Here is a 13,491-nt window from a genome sequence, read left to right on the forward strand (position 1 = left end):
GCACAGAGAAAGAGAGAAATCTTCCATCTGTTGCTTAACTCCTCAGTTGGCCACCATGGCGGGAGCTGTGCCAATCCAAAGCCAGAAGCCAGGAACTTCTTCCAAATCTCCCATGAGAGTGCAGAGGCCCAAGGACTTGGGCCATCTTCTACTGCTTTCCCAGGCCAGAGCAGAGAGCTGGATCGAAAGTGGAGCAGCTGGGACTCGAACCGGCACCCATGTGGGATGCTGGCCCTGCAGTGGCAGGTTTGCCCACTACACCACAGCACCGGCCTCTTCTTTAAGATTTACAGTGGAGAGTTTGATTACAATATGTTGTGGTGAAGGTATCTTCTGGTCATGCCTATTAGGAGTTCGGTCTGCTTCCTGTACTTAGACAACTCTTTCCTTCTCCAAATTAGGAAAGTTTACTGTAATTATTTCACTAAAAAGGCCATCTAATTCATTCTCTCTTTCCATACCTTCAGGAACTCCTAGGGCCCCTGTATTGAGTGTTTGAAAGTATCCCGTAAATCTCCAATACTATTTTTTAATTTTCTAATTCCTTTTTTTTTTTTTTTTGGTCTGACGATGAAATTTTCAGAGACTTGTCTTCTAACTTGGATATTCTTTCTTCTGTCTACCAAGTCTTTGTTTAAGGGTTTTCAGCCACAGTTTTTATTTGATCCATTGAAGTCTTCATTTCCAATATTTCATTTTGATTTCTATTTAAAATCTCTTTTATGGGGAAAATTTTTGTTCATGTCATGTATGGATTTCTTTAATTCGTGGGTTTGCTTCTAATTACTTCTGTGTTATCCTACAATCAATTTTTTGAATTCCTTTTCTGGCATTTCTTTAGTCTCTTCATTTTCACATTGTAGTATTGAAATGTTGTTGTGTACCTTTGGAGATATTATGTTGTCATCCTTATTTCTGCATTTAAGCATTTATGGAGATACCTATTGGTTTTTTCTGTCCCCCCACCCCCCACCCCATGAAGGCTTTTATCTTTGGAAATGGCCTAGTCTTTCAGTGAACACCCACAGGTGTGTATTGGGTGTGGCCAGTAAGCTCTGTTTAGTGCTCCTGGGGAAGGGGAATGTCCAAGGTGACACTCAAGTTGGGTGTGGTAAATCTTCTTTTTCTTTTTAATCATAGGGTAGGGTTTGATCAGCTCAGTTGGTGCAGTCTCATGCTCACCTCCTCTCCAATTAGACCAGTGCCTGGACACTAGCCCCAGTGGGTGCGATATTCATCCGCCTGCCACAACAACCACACAAAGCATCCATGCAGACCTCCATGTGCACATGGATCCTTCACCAGGCAGTCAGGAAGCCCTAAGCATATGGAGCCATCCCCAGTGAATGCCCAGAGACTAAGCCACACTCTGCACCCGGCCACAAAGCCACAGTGTTTTCATGGTCCTAGCAAACAAGGCTTCCACAGCCACAAGCACCCAGCCCCCTTTCAATTCTCAGCCAGACTCCAGTGTCTCCGCTCAGTTGGTTGCTGGACATATGGACACAAGGTGGCGCAGCTGTTACGTGTGTCCAAAAGGGTGACCGCCTCTCATAGTCAGTTACAGGACACCAGTGCTGGTGGTCAATGAGAGAGAAATACACCCCACTTTTTTGTTTTTCCTATAAGTTCTCAGGTACACTGTCCTCCACAGCACTCCAAACCAGGCTTATGCCAGGCTCTCCCCACAGCTTTATCGCCAGTGGCTTGTGCTGCTACAGTCTGGTTTCACTTCAGTCTCTAGAGCTGGTGATGAGGCTCTCGGCTGCCAGAGTCCAAAGTAGTGTGCATCCACACCCTCCACATAGATCCACAGTGTCCCTCCAATTTGCATGGAGTTTCTTCTGCAGTTTTCTCCCTAACTCTTCCCTGAGACTGCTCTCTTTCCCCTTGTCTCTATCTTTCTCTACACTGGAGCAGCAAGATCCCTCCCTCTTCTGCCATTTTGGAATCTCTTCTGTAATCGCTCTCTCATAATTAGTGTAGACCTCTCATAATCAACACTTATTTTGTTCAGGAATCACATCTTTAAAAATAGCCTCTTATAGTCATGGCTATTGGTTTTGGATATTTTTAAATATCTGATCACTTTGGGGATCTTAATGGTTTGTAAATAAAAATGTCTGAATATTTTGCCATATACATATATATATATATATATATATATAAAACTTAATCATCATTAGCAACCATCTTTAAGTTTTGTGGTTTGTATTTTGACCTCATAGCTCCTCAAGTGAAAATGGAAAAAGCGACTTTTTTTTCTTCACAGGAGATTCTTATATATGTTCTCGAGTTCATGTTTGAGGGTGATTCAAAAATTATATGATCTAAGAAATCTATATTCTTAGTGGATAACAACAGTATTTAAGGAAAACCAAATAGTTCAATATTGTCAAACACAAAATGAAATTGTTCGCTTTTAAAAACCTGCCTAGTAATATTAGCCAAGGAAAGTAATGCATTTTAAACTATGAAATACACAATTTGAGAAATCTGACTAATCTCATTTACTGTAACAGCTAGTGGTATACTTCCCTATGTTCTTAATACACTCTTTGTTCTTTTCCATATTCTTTAATGCTTGCTATTTGGTGGACATTGTATACTCTGAAAATTATGCTTCCGTATAGGACTAAAATAATGAAGAAAACACTAAAATACTATTTCAACAACATTTTTATACTGATAAAATTTCATTTCTTGAAAGTGCCTTCAGAGCCAGTTTTAAAAATACACAAGTCCCCTTTTTACTTTATAGTTTCCCCTCATTGATCTGAGGTGATTTTATAAGATTCCTTTTTTTCTTTTTAATCAAACCTCACTCTAAAGAGCTTGTGTTGTTTCTAAAGTCAGATCTACTTTTAAGGGGAAAAATTTTTGCCTACATTGAAAACAAAGCGCTTCAGGCCCTAAAGGCATTCTTAGAAAAATGGGCACACTGTTCTGAGCAGGCATGATGGAAGGAATAAAAACTTCCCACTGGAACTTTTGAGGGGATTTGTTGTTGATTAGGGTTCTTTTGTGTTTTAAGCTCCATTGCTGCTCTCCTGTTATGAATATAGATGGTAGGTACCTTTTGCTTTTAATCCCTGATTTTTGCTGGTCTGCTTCTTTTGAGTAAGAAAGATTCTCTATATTCATTTATTTTTATTTAGAAAGGTGGAGAGATCATAAGAGAGCTTCCTGCAATGGGGCCAAAGCTATTAGTTTGAAACTCAATCCACATTTCGCATATGGGTGGCAGGAGTCCAATTACTTGAGCCATTACCTGTGCCTCCCAGTGTCCACATTAGCAGGAAGCTAGAGTCAGGATCTGTAGACTGGTATTGAAACCAGGGAATCTTATATGGGTCACCAGCATCTTAACTAACAGCTTCACCCGCATGCTAAACGCCTTCCACTGTGTTCACCTTTGAACATCCACTCCCTAACTCACTGGCGCATAGTAAGGGCCTGGTAAATGGTGGCAGAATAGATTTTCTATTTTCTTGACTGAAAAACAATTGCAGTTTTTCGGGCTTCTCTAATCTTACCAGTGTAGTGGCCATTGAAGGCATCTTTTCATTCTTTCCACATATTTTAAAAACTGAGGGTGCATCTGTGGGGGAAAAAATAACAAAATCCCCAAACCTCCTACAGGTCACATTCTATTGAAGAAAAAATAATAAGCTAAGTAAATAAGATATACAATATATTAGATGGTGAATCCTACTAAGAAAAACTACTAAGGCAAGCTTGTGCTTCTGTGGCGGAGTTGAGCTGGTAGGAGATCCAATGCTCCTGCCAGGAGCCACTGGGCTACTAGATAAAATACAAAACCCATCTGAGAACTATGGCAGCACTGAGGACCAGAGGAACTAAAATTTTGGAGAGGAGTTGACCTTCAAGCATGATGATATGGGCAGCTGCCAAGATTAGATCTAGGCTGAGATTCTGGAATTGGCCCCAGGCAGGGAGCTTTTGGACTGTGAAACCAGCCAAGTTTTGGCAGCCATGTGAGACTGGACTGGCCAAAAGACAGTTCGCTAAGTTCTGGAGGTTTGACAATGAGAGGTTGCGCAGGAGACTACAAGTCTTAGCAGGAAGTCTCCTGTTGGTAAGGAAATGACAACCTGCCTAGTAATCTAAGGAAAACCCTCAAGGTCACGTCCTGGGAAATGCAGCAAATCAAAGAAGACTGAGCCTTACTAAAACTGCCATTAAGTGTAGCTTTGGCTTGGTTCCTGATTGGATTAAAGTAAGGAGTTACTGACCTTTTCTTCAGGATAGGAAAGTGCATGCTGCAGTAGATGATGGTATTGTCTAAGGCCTCGTAGGCTTTTGTATGCTGTTTCTTAGAATGTACACACTCTAGATTTTACTAAAGCATTTCTAGGCATGCCAAGAGGTTGGATATGTGAATATACACACATAAAGTAAGGCTGTAGATGATCAGAAACTAGCCTTACGAGAAGAGATCTCTGAGATGAATATATTTCATAAAATAAAGGAAAAGAAAGATTAAGTAGATGAAAAGACAGTGTTTTACAAGAGAATTTAAATCTACAAGGAGAATTAAATGAAAATTCTAGAACTAAAAAGTATAGAATATAAAGTTAAGAACTTAATGATGGATAAATTGGCAGTTTAGACAAGCAAAAAAGCATGGATGCTTTTTGAAGTGGAAGATCCATCGAAAGTAGCTGATCAGAAGCACAGCAGGGAGGGGAGGGAGAAATACTGTATATAGAAAAAATATATATAGAGCCGGCGCCGTGGCTCAATAGGCTAATCCTCCACCTTGCGGCGCCGGCACACCGGGTTCTAGTCCCGGTTGGGGCGCCGGATTCTGTCCCGGTTGCCCCTCTTCCAGGCCAGCTCTCTGCTATGGCCAGGGAGTGCAGTGGAGGATGGCCCAGGTGCTTGGGCCCTGCACCCCATGGGAGACCAGGAAAAGCATCTGGCTCCTGGCTCCTGCCAGGATCAGCGCGGTGCGCCGGCTGCAGCGGCGGCCATTGGAGGGTGAACCAGCGGCAAAGGAAGACCTTTCTCTCTCTGTCTCTCTCTCACTGTCCACTCTGCCTGTCAAAAAAAAAAAAAAAAAAAAAAAAAAAAAAAAAAAGAAAAAATATATAATAGCAATGAAATATAAAAAAAAGGTTTAACACAGCATTGTCCAAAACATTTACAATGTGCACACATAGGTAACTTAAACAGATGAAACTAACTTTAATTTGTTTTATTTAACCAAATATATTTAAGTATCATTTCAACATATAATAAGATATTTATTAATCAGGTAATTTGCTTATGTTTATCCAAGCAAAGTCTTTGAAATCCAAGTATATTTGTCACTTCACCACATCTCGATTTTGATTCCCCATTTCACAGGCTCTGTAGTCACATGTGGCTCTGGCTACCATATTGGACAGATCAGATTTATGTACATATAATTAGAATACCAGAAGGCAAAGAAAGAGGACAGGAATCAGAAGCAATATTTTTTTTTTTAGAAATTGGGAAAGTGGATAGAGAGTTCCAAATACTGGTCATAGGAGGCATGAGGTAGTATTTGGTCTTAAATGAACAGAGGACACAATGCTTCTCCATGGGGAAGTACTTGAAGGTAGACAGGTAGCAGACTAGGGAGGGAGTAAGCCTTACAGATGGGTGAGGAAGGCTTTTATAGGCAGAGATTTAAGGCAATCGTGTGTTTTTTTTTTTTTTTTTTTTTTGACAGGCAGAGTGGACAGAGAGAGAGAGACAGAGAGAAAGGTCTTCCTTTGCCATTGGTTCACCCCTCAATGGCCGCCACGGCCGACACACTGCGGCCGGCACACCGCGCTGATCCAAAGGCAGAAGCCAGGTGCTTCTCCTGGTCTCCCATGGGGTGCAGGGCCCAAGCACTTGGACCATCCTCCACTGCACTCCCTGGCCATAGCAGAGAGCTGGCCTGGAAGAGGGGCAACCGAGACAGAATCCGGCACCCCGACCGGGACTAGAACCTGGTATGCCAGCGCCGCTAAGTGGAGGATTAGCCTATTGAGCCGCGGCGCCGGCTGTGTTATCATATTTTTAAATAACAGCAAAGGGAGGCATTTTGCACAGTGGTTAAGATAATACATGGGATACCCACATTCTACATCAGAGTGCCTGGATTCAAGTCTCGGCTCTGTTCCTGATTCCAGATTCCTGCTCATATGCACCCTGGGATGCAGCAGGTGGTGACTGAAGTAGTTGGGTCCCCGCCGGCATATAGAGGACATGGATTGAGTTCCTGTCTCCTGTCTTTAGCTTCAATCAACTCCAGCTGTTGCAGACATTTGGGGGTGAATAAGCAGATAGAAGAACTTTCTCTCCTTCTCTCTCTGCCTTTCAAATAAATAAACCAAATAAACATCAAGGCTGTGGAGGAATTAATTGTGAGACTAGGAGATTAAGTCAGCAAAGGGTACCAACAAAGGGTATCAAATCATGTAAAGCCTTAATAGATTTCTTGAAGTTTGTCCAGAGAGAAGTATTACTGTTTACTTTTATGATGGGTATGTGCCATAGTAAGGAAGAAAAAACTCAAGGCCTAAAAATTCACTTTGGTTTATCTACATTTGTTAATTTAAAAAAAAAAAAAGAATGCTTAATAAGAGAAATTGACTGATAAAGTCATATAATGCCTTTGAAAATCTGTCTCTGCATACACAGTGTGAAAGGCCAGGGAGGGTGTGTTTGTTTTGAGCTTGGCTTTAAGAAGCCCTTTTCCCCTAATCTCTAGGACATGATCAAGCTCTGTTAACAAAATATTTTAAATATTAGCTTTACATTTTGTGGATGTAATAACCAGCAGGGAGATCAATACAATTATTCATTTTCAAATTCCTTATATTTTCTTAAAGATTGAAAATAACCACATTCAGTTTCTCAATTAAAGACATATTTTTCAGTGATAAGTAGTGCATTCTTTATTATATTATGTATTCATTATATTATATATTCATCATATGTTAAGCAATGGGAAGATATCAAGTCATTAGAAAGATAAGGCATTTCCTGAGCTGACAAATGAAGATTTTAAAAATGAGAATGCCTGGCTGTTACATATCATCTTCCTGTCCAAATGTATGGAAAATATAATCTTACAGTCAGTTGGAAAATAAATTGTGAGTTCTCATTCTTTGTGTTGGATGAAAGGTTTAATCATGGTAAAGGAACTATCTTAAAAAAGGAAAACAAACGGTGAGAAAAGGTTGAGGAGTGTAAGGAATAGGTTTCTTCAGGGATTGACATTAGCTCTAGGCTTACTTAACACTTTTACAAATAATCTGGAGAAAGGCAGTACTCAGTCAAATATCAGAGGTTTTAGAGAACGCTAAACTTTCCAGTAGGAAAGAGTCAATAAATTGGTGTGCATCCTCAGGAAAGACCTTGTGAATCTGTGCAGGGGAGCAGGTAAATGTGGAAGTGGACAAGAAGGCACTGAATGACGGTCATTCAGTCTCTACGTGTATGTGTGCATGGGACTTCACAGAAATGGCTTTTAACCTTTCTGAAGGATATCCACATTCCTTTGAGAATCTGATTAAAGTTATGAGCCCTTTCCCTAGGAAAAAGTTTTGTAACCCCCATAACTGGAAGCCATGCTTTCAAGGTTATCTTGAATGAGCTAAAAATTTCAGAAATTTTTTTTTTCTCAATCCATTCACTCAGTGAATGAACAAATATTTATTGTGCTTTATCTATAAACTTGGACCTGTACTAAGTACTAGGGATACAGAGAGACCAAGACAAACTTAGGCTCTGGGAAAGGAGATAAAGAGGTATTTATGGTGTATAATGTAACAACTGTTCGCATCCCCATGCTAAAGTGTCATGAGTGTCTCTGGAGGGGCACCTGACTCTGACTATAGGGAAAGCAAGGATTTCTGAGATTACCTGTAGTTAAAATAACAAGAAAAGCAGAGTGAGGGACACAGGTCTTTATTATATGTATATTATAAACATTTAGTGTCTGTGGATCTGCTATACTCAAGGCACCTCAACAGAATAAGGCAATTGTTTGTTTTTTATTCATTTGAAAGGCACAGTGACAAAGAGAAAGACATCTTACATCAGTTGGTCTACTTAAATGTCCACAATAGCCAGGACTGGACCAGACTGAAGCCAGGAGCTTCCCCCACCCATATGGGTGGAGGGACTCAAGAAGTTAAACCATTAACCACAGTCTCTCGGGATAAAGCAATTAAAATTAGCAGAAGGGCAAGAACAGTTTCTAAATGTATGGTGTGGTTTTTTTATGTATATAAACTCAAGAACTGAGAGAGAACACTTTAAAATATACACATGAGGATACTCCAAAAAGTTGTTGGGAAATGAAATTAAAAGGTAAGTTTATTTTGGTGCAAAAAGTTTTGGTTTTCGATGCATATGAAGGTCTTCAAAAAGTTTGTGAAAATACATTTTAAATGCATATTATGAAAAAACTGCATGGAATTCAAAATTTTTACACCAAAAATTTTTAATTCCATTGCCCGTGAACATGCTGAGGTACCCTCAAAATACACCCTAAATATGTATGTATACATGTAGATATATGTGTGTAGATATATGTATATATATGTGTGTGTATATATATACACAGGATATATATATATACACATATGTGTGTGTGTGTGTGTGTGTGTGTATCAGTGTTAACTTACTTACCAAATCCCCACATACAAACATAAAAGATAAGTATTCTTTGAACTTACTGGGTAACTTTCTTTATTAAGTAAATGAACTTCTGAATTAGTTATCTTAAAGATGGTACTAGAGGCGCCGGCACTGTAGCATAGTGGGTTAGGCTGCCGCCTGCAGTGCTGGCTTCCCATATGGGTGCTAGTTCGAGACCTGGCTACTCCACTTCCAATCTAGCTTTCAGGTATGGCCTGGGAAAGTGGAAGATGGCCCAAGTCCTTGGGCCCCTGAACCCGTGTGGGAGACCCGGAAGAAGCTCCTGGCTCCTGGCTTCAGATTGGCACAGCTCCAGGCGTTGCAGCTAGTTGGGGAGTAGATCAGTGAATGGAAGACTTCTCTCTCTCTTTCTTTGCCTCTCCTTTTCTCTCTATATAACTCTGACTTTCAAATAAATAAATCTTAAAAAAAAATGGTACTAGAAGTAGTAATTAATAGAAATGAAGATTTTTTGATAAATTTTAGAATATCAAGAGAACTAAAGTTTGACATTTATAACCATCCTTTTCTTGGGGTTGCGTTACTGTCCAATGAACGCATAGTGAGGGCAGTACTGCTAACGCCTGAACAACACGTTCGTATCAGCTAAAACTTCGGTTTTAGCTCGGTGCAATTTTTGGAAAAAATAAACCTCCCTTTTTCCAAAAAAAAAAAAATTTGCCATTTATAATTGTTTTAACAAAGATACCCAAGCAATCTTTATTAGTCAAGATAATTAAGATTTGAGCCGGCGCCGTGGCTCAATAGGCTAATCCTCCACCTTGCGGCGCCGGCACACCGGGTTCTAGTCCCGGTTGGGGCGCCGGATTCTGTCCCGGTTGCCCCTCTTCCAGGCCAGCTCTCTGCTATGGCCAGGGAGTGCAGTGGAGGATGGCCCAGGTGCTTGGGCCCTGCACCCCATGGGAGACCAGGAAAAAGCACCTGGCTCCTGGCTCCTGCCAGGATCAGCGCGGTGCGCCGGCTGCAGCGGCGGCCATTGGAGGGTGAACCAACGGCAAAAGGAAGACCTTTCTCTCTCTGTCTCTCTCTCTCACTGTCCACTCTGCCTGTCAGAAAAAAAAAAAAAAAAAAAAAAAAAAAAAAAAAAAAGATAATTAAGATTTATGATCATAGTGGATAAATCATAGAATCTCAAAGACTCAATATAATAAAGATTTTTTTTTCTCTTTCTCATGAAGTCCAATATTGGACAAGCAATCCATCTGCATCATATAATTACATTCTATGGAAGGCCAGGGTCTCCTCTGCCTTCGCTGTAGCAGGCGAAGAGGAGTAGAGGGGTTACTTGGACTCTTAACCACCTTGCCCTAAATGTGACCACATATCATTTAAATTTATAGTACAGACCAGAGCTGGTCACATGGCCCCAACGTAATTGCAGAAGGATCTAGGAAATGTGGAAGGAACATGGAATATTAGGTGAGTTCTCTGATATATCTCCAACATGGTATTCTTTGGGGACCCTTGTTTGCAGAAATAAGCCTAGCGGCCTAATAAAGGAATTTATGGGTGCCCGAATGTGCATGGTTTCATGCAGACATGCATCTCTCTATCCCAGGGTTCTCCTGAATAGGAAACCATTGCCAGAGAAATGGCTGGCTACTCTTAAAAATGTTTCCAGCTCAGTAATTACTGGATAAAAGGGAAGAGGGCAATTAGACACTGTAGTGAGATGGGCTGTTATGACAATTGCTGTTTTCTCTCCCTTGATCTTTCCCTGTGATAAGATAAATAATGGGTGAAATGGGAAAGTGGTATCACTAACAAGGGAAATATAAAAAAAGAAGCACAGTTTTTTGCTGTAGAAAGTAATTGTGTGTCTAGGCATGGGGAATTGAAGAAGGAAACAGGTTATACACAGATAGAAACTGAGGCTTGTTGGGGCCTGCGCTGTGGCTCAGTGGGTTAACGCCTGGCTTGAAGCGCCGGCATCCCATATGGGTGCCGGTTTTAGTCCTGGCTGCTCCTCTTCCAATTCAGCTCTCTGCTATGGCCTTGGAAAGCAGTAGAAGATGGCCCAAGTTCTGGGGCCCCTGCACCCGCTTGGGAGACCTGGAGGAGGCTCCTGGCTCCTGGCTTTGGATCGGCACAGCTCCAGCCGTTGCGGCCAATTGAGGAGTGAACCATCAGATGGAAGACACTCACTCTCTCTCTCTCTCTCTCTCTCTGCCTTTCGTCTGTGTAACTCTGACTTTCAAATAAATAAATTAAAAAAAAAAAGAAAAAGAAACTGAGGCTTGCAAAACAGTATAGAGGTGTAAAGTCTAAAGTCTAAGCCTGAAGCCGTGGAGATAGAGGAGTTCCCTGGAAAATGTGCGCATTTAAAGTTGACAGAGAGGGAGTGTGTGTGTTTAGAGCAGTGAGACCATCACAGGAATGAAAGGAGTGAGCTATGTGGCCCCAAGGGTAATAAGAATATACCATGAATTGGGGGAAGAGAGTGACTGAAAGATTAGATTAGAAAATCCAAATAAGGCCATTATTCTAATTCAGCTGCCATAAGCATGTATGGTAACTAACTACCAGTCTTACCCAATGGGCTCCGATTCCAAACTGTTCAAAGTCCCAGAGCTGTGAGGATGTCCTGGAGAAAATCCAACTGCAAAGATAGAGTGAATTACTGAAAGTACTTTCTAATAATGTCCTGACATTAAAACCAGTTGCTGAAAAGAGTGGGTCTCAGGGAAATAAATTTGGAAGTCATTATTAAAATGATTGTTGTTGAATCAACATCTCACATTTTCTTTGGACCTTTTTATTTTTTTTGGGGGGGGGGGGATGATTTATTTAAATGAAAGGTAGAATGAGAGAGAAAAGGAGAGACAATGAAAGAGAGATCTTCTATCTGCTTGTCCACACTCCAAATGACCACAACAGCCAGGACTGAATCAGTCCAAGGCCCATAGCCAGGAACTCTACTGGGGTCTCCAGTGTCAGTGACAGGGAGTCAAGTACTTAACCCATCACCTGCTGCCTCCCAGGTGCATTGGCAGAAAGCTGCATTAGAGGGAGTGTAGTCAGGACTTGAACTAGGCACTCCCATATGGGATGTGCACATTCCAAGCGACAGCTTAATCCCTTGAGCCACAATGCTTAGCCCCTGGCTGGTTCTCTTAAATTGATAAAATTGTATCATCTTTTACCTGGATTATTGGAAATCACCTTTTAACTGACTCCTTTCTTCTACCATGTCCTCAGTTTGTTCTGAATACTACTAGGTGTGCTGCTTCAAGTGTAGACAAGAGGGACCAGCATTGTTGTAGAGGGTAAAGCTGCTGCTTACAATACTGCCATCCCATAGTGGAGCATCATTTTGAGTCCTGGGCTGTTCCTTTTCTGATCCAGGTCCCTGCTACTGACCTGGGAAAAGCAGCAGAAGATAGCGCAAGTGCTTGGGCTGGCCTGGCCCAGACCTGGTTGTTGCAGCCAATTGATGAGGGTAATGGATGGATGATATTTTCTCTCTCTCTCTTTTTACAGGCAGAGTGGACAGTGAGACAGAGAGAGAAAGGTCTTCCTTTTGCCCTTGGTTCACCCTCCAATGGCCGCTGCAGCCGGCACACCACGCACTTGGGCCATCCTCCACTGCACTCCCAGGCCACAGCAGAGAGCTGGCCTGGAAGAGGGGCAACCGGGACAGAATCCCGTGCCCCGACCGGGACTAGAACCTGGTATGCCAGCGCCGCTAGGCAGAGGATTAGCCTATTGAGCCGCGGCACCGGCTCTCTCTCTCTCTTTCTTCTTTTCAAATAAATAAAATAAGCTTTAAAAAAATGGTTCAGTCAGTTAAGTGTAGATGAGATTAGGTGAGTCTTCCCAAAAGCCCTGGTGGAATAGGAAATCCGCACGTACAAACCAGCCATCCCCATCATCTCTCTGACTTCATCTCTGCTGTTCCTACCCTGGCTCACTACACATCAGCTGTCCCAGTCATCTTACTATTCCTAGAACTAGAACACTTAAGTCTTTGTACTTGGGACATTTTACCCATGAAAAATATGCAAGTATGCCTACTCCATCTATTTCTGTAGATCTCTATTCCACTTTGACTTTATGAAAGATGCTTGTTCTGACCATTCTCTGTAAAATATCAATCTAACCCTCCACATGTTGACCTCGCCTTTTTCTCCATTCTATTGATACCCTCTGACATACCACCCTCTGACATACTATGCATTTATAGTTCTTGTTTGTCTTTCATGAGCCACCTGCTGCTTTTCCCCAGAGTATAAGCTCCATGAGGTAAGGGAAGTTTTCAGTTTTTTTGTCTACTTTTCTAGAGCTAAGCTTGACCCATAACAGGAATTCAATAAATAACATTTGAATGAATGAGTGGATAGGAAGAGTGACCCTTTCTTTTAAATATTTCATTCCTAATGAGTGTGTTTTAACACTCAAAACAGGAAAAAAAGACATAATATTAAATTTGTACTAATTTAACCTTAGGAATTATTGTTTTTCTAATTTTGCCTCAGGGAACACCTGTGAGCACCCATTGAGGCCCACTACCCCATACCATCCTAATTATAGATTTGTTAATCTTTGCCAAATTATATTTGTTATTTATAGAACATAAATCACTTCAAGCTGATTTAAAGAAATAAGAATATTGCTTATTTACCCTTTTTTTTTGGAAGCAGGAATGTAGCTTATTGTGCTATTCCTTTTCTCAAGATATCCAATTACAGTAGTTATCCTTGTACTAATTTAGCAACTTTTTTTTCCTGAACATTTGCTCTGTTTGTGCAACAGAGATTTTAAAGGGAGAGATGAAAAAGGTTT

The 13,491-nt window shown here is 41.2% G+C and overlaps 1 protein-coding gene and 1 non-coding gene across 5 annotated transcripts in view; both read left to right on the forward strand.

The window, feature by feature from the left end:
• DIAPH3 (diaphanous related formin 3) overlaps positions 1-13,491 on the forward strand; it is a 556,480-nt gene that overhangs the window by 499,794 nt on the left and 43,195 nt on the right. The window lies entirely within an intron of this gene.
• Positions 9,207-9,333, forward strand: LOC127492224 (U4atac minor spliceosomal RNA). Its single transcript, XR_007921383.2, has one exon. It is a non-coding gene; the product is annotated as a U4atac minor spliceosomal RNA (small nuclear RNA).

Source organism: Oryctolagus cuniculus, chromosome 9, assembly GCF_964237555.1.
Source record: "Oryctolagus cuniculus chromosome 9, mOryCun1.1, whole genome shotgun sequence".
NCBI classification, from domain to species: Eukaryota; Metazoa; Chordata; class Mammalia; order Lagomorpha; family Leporidae; genus Oryctolagus; species Oryctolagus cuniculus.